Raw genomic sequence first — 3084 nt, 5'->3', positions numbered from 1 at the left:
CCATGGCCTATAACACTACATTAATGCCTTATGACATCTGCAGGACCCATGAGCCATGAGGATGTAGTATTGCCACCAGTAATGACATCTATATATAGTTCTACTGTATCTCTATCTATATATCTATTAACCATATATAGTTATGCTGTATGGTAATAATAAGAAGGCACCCTCTCCCACCTCAGTGTTATTGAGTGCTGCATATTTGAAGGTGATTTATGCAGACCCAATTTCAAACAATTTCATTGTTTTGTTTCAACTTAACGTGACTGGTAATGCCATGTGATTTAATGCTGTGAATCATGAATGATATGGCAATTATGGGATTATTTCAGGTTTTGTACACAACAGCTCGACACTGTGTGACCAAAGTTGGTCGTGGAGTTATAGAGAGCTTTTTTTTTTGGGTGGGGGGATTTAAATGAGTGTGTGTGTGTGTGTGTGTGTGTGTGTGTGTGTGTGTGGGGTGTAGTGCATTTTCCTTGAACAAGCACATTCATAGATTAGCGTTTGAGCTGGTACACAGAAGACTATATAAGGGTGAGGGTTATGATTTAAGACTTAACACTTTTAGGATAGACATGTTAAAAGATGAAATGTACCTCTTGTGTAATGAGGATGCGTTGTGTTTGTGCATTGTCCTATTGGTGCTTAGGTGGTGAACTGCTGTTGTGCATGGATGTTATCTGTTTGTGCTGTTATATTCTATGTGTGTTGTTATATTCCGTGTGTCATACCTCTATGTGTGTGTGTGTGTGTGTGTGTGTGTGTGGGGTGTAGTGCATTTTCCTTGAACAAGCACATTCATAGATTAGCGTTTGAGCTGGTACACAGAAGACTATATAAGGGTGAGGGTTATGATTTAAGACTTAACACTTTTAGGATAGACATGTTAAAAGATGAAATGTACCTCTTGTGTAATGAGGATGCGTTGTGTTTGTGCATTGTCCTATTGGTGCTTAGGTGGTGAACTGCTGTTGTGCATGGATGTTATCTGTTTGTGCTGTTATATTCTATGTGTGTTGTTATATTCCGTGTGTCATACCTCTATGTGTGTGTGTGTGTGTGTGTGTGTGTGTGTGTGTGCGTGTGTATCAGACCTGGTGGAGTGTGTGCTCAGGTGTATGCAGGCGAGTCGTCGGCTGATGGTGGTCCTGAGCAGCGAGTGTGTGTGTGAGAAGAGTGTCAGTCTGCTGGAATGTCGGCTGTGCGTGTACGTGCACCACACCTGCCACACACCGCTCATCACAGTGCGCCACCGCACACTCAGCAGCCCCTGCAGTGAGCTGACAGAACTGCGCAAGATCTCTACCTGCATCCACTGGCACGGGCCGCACTCGGAGCACATGAGTTCCCGCTTCTGGAAGCTTCTCCGGATGGCACTTCCCCTGCGGCCCCTGGCCCTCGGCCCGAGACTCATCGACAGTACATCCTCGCATTCCGACCTGGCGTCTGCCGCGGTGCGACACCCGCACACCCTCAGCCACACACAACGGAGCGCAGGCTCCGGCAACGAGGCGGGCCATGTAGGGCGCCACGGCACACAGCGACTACGGGGGGGCGATGGTCCTGGGGGCAGAAGGCGGGGCTGTGATTTAAGGGGTCAGGGTTGTGCGGTGTGCGTGAGTTTTCAGGAGAGTCGGCACATTTGGGATGGTGCCAGCATTCCGCAGTGGAATACACACCTGCAGCAGCCGATGGCAAATGGGACACTTACACATACTACACATTCCTTGACCTTTGACCCTGGAAATGACCACAACAGTGAAACCAGACATAATCACTGCACATGTGAGAACAACAGCAACAACAGTGAGCTACAGACAACGCACTGCTAACACACACATATACAAAATACACTGCCAAACTACATAGGGAACATGCATGCGCACACATGCACACACACACATGCACACACTCACTCAGGACCACACAGTTGAACACAGTTGAACACTCATGAACACACACACTGCCAGATTATAAACAAAACACTGCTAGCACACAACTGAACTACAGACTATTTAATGGTATCGTAAACACATAAATACATGACTAAACTTTAGCCTGTAGACACGTGCGCACAAAATACTAGTCTCTCTCTTACACACATGCAGACACAGCTGCACACGCACAAACACAAAAGCGTGTGCACAAAAACAAAGACACACATACAGGCAATTAACTTTACAGCTGTAACTTTATTTTTAGTCACTGCAGGAAATAAAGTGTATTTCTGATCTTATGTGGTCTAGTCTTTTCCTTCTTTAGACAATATTTCCCTAGTAGCCAGCAGATGTCACTCTCTCTCTCTCTCTCTCTCTCTTTCCATCTCTCTCTCTCTCTCTCTCTCTCTCTCTCCCTCTCTCTCTCTCTCTTTCCATCCCCCTCTCTCTCTCCCTCTCCCTCTCTCTCTCTCTCTCTTTCCATCTCTCTCTCTCTCTCTCTCTCTCTCTCTCTCTCTCTCTCTCTCTCTCTCTCTCTCTCTCTTTCCATCTCCCTCTCGATCTCACTCTATTTAGCCTACAGTCTACAGTGACAGTAAAGTTTTTATTGCATGGAGACTTTTTTAAGGTTGGTGTAAATGTAATAAAAGTTCAGAAGTAGACTGAGCTGCATTTAGCTACAGTAATATACATTTTAATGGATAAAAAAACCTTAAAGAATAAGCAAGTGTGTTTGAGAACATATTTGCATTTGAGTGGATACTGCGTAGTCTGTGGTTTAGTCATGTGTGTGCAGAATCATTTTATTGGCCTTTTGGGGGCGAGTATAATTTTTAACAACTGATTCAAATGCAAATGGCTGTTATGTGATTGTGTGTGGTATATGTCTGTGTGAACTTTGTGTGTGTGTAATAGAGAGGGTTTCCGAGTGTGTTGGTTTGTGGTGTGTTGCTGCTTCTGTGGAACATTCAGGAAATGCTACACATGACGTTCCTTATAGGAAGTAAAACCTAATGTCAGAAAGTTGAGCAACATGTTCCATTAGCACGGTCTACTAACAGTATGTGCACACACACACACACATTAAAACCCCTTAAACTCATCAGTGATACACACACACACACACACACACACACACACA

This window comes from Electrophorus electricus, chromosome 15, assembly GCF_013358815.1.
Source record: "Electrophorus electricus isolate fEleEle1 chromosome 15, fEleEle1.pri, whole genome shotgun sequence".
NCBI classification, from domain to species: Eukaryota; Metazoa; Chordata; class Actinopteri; order Gymnotiformes; family Gymnotidae; genus Electrophorus; species Electrophorus electricus.
This window is presented reverse-complemented; position numbering follows the sequence as displayed.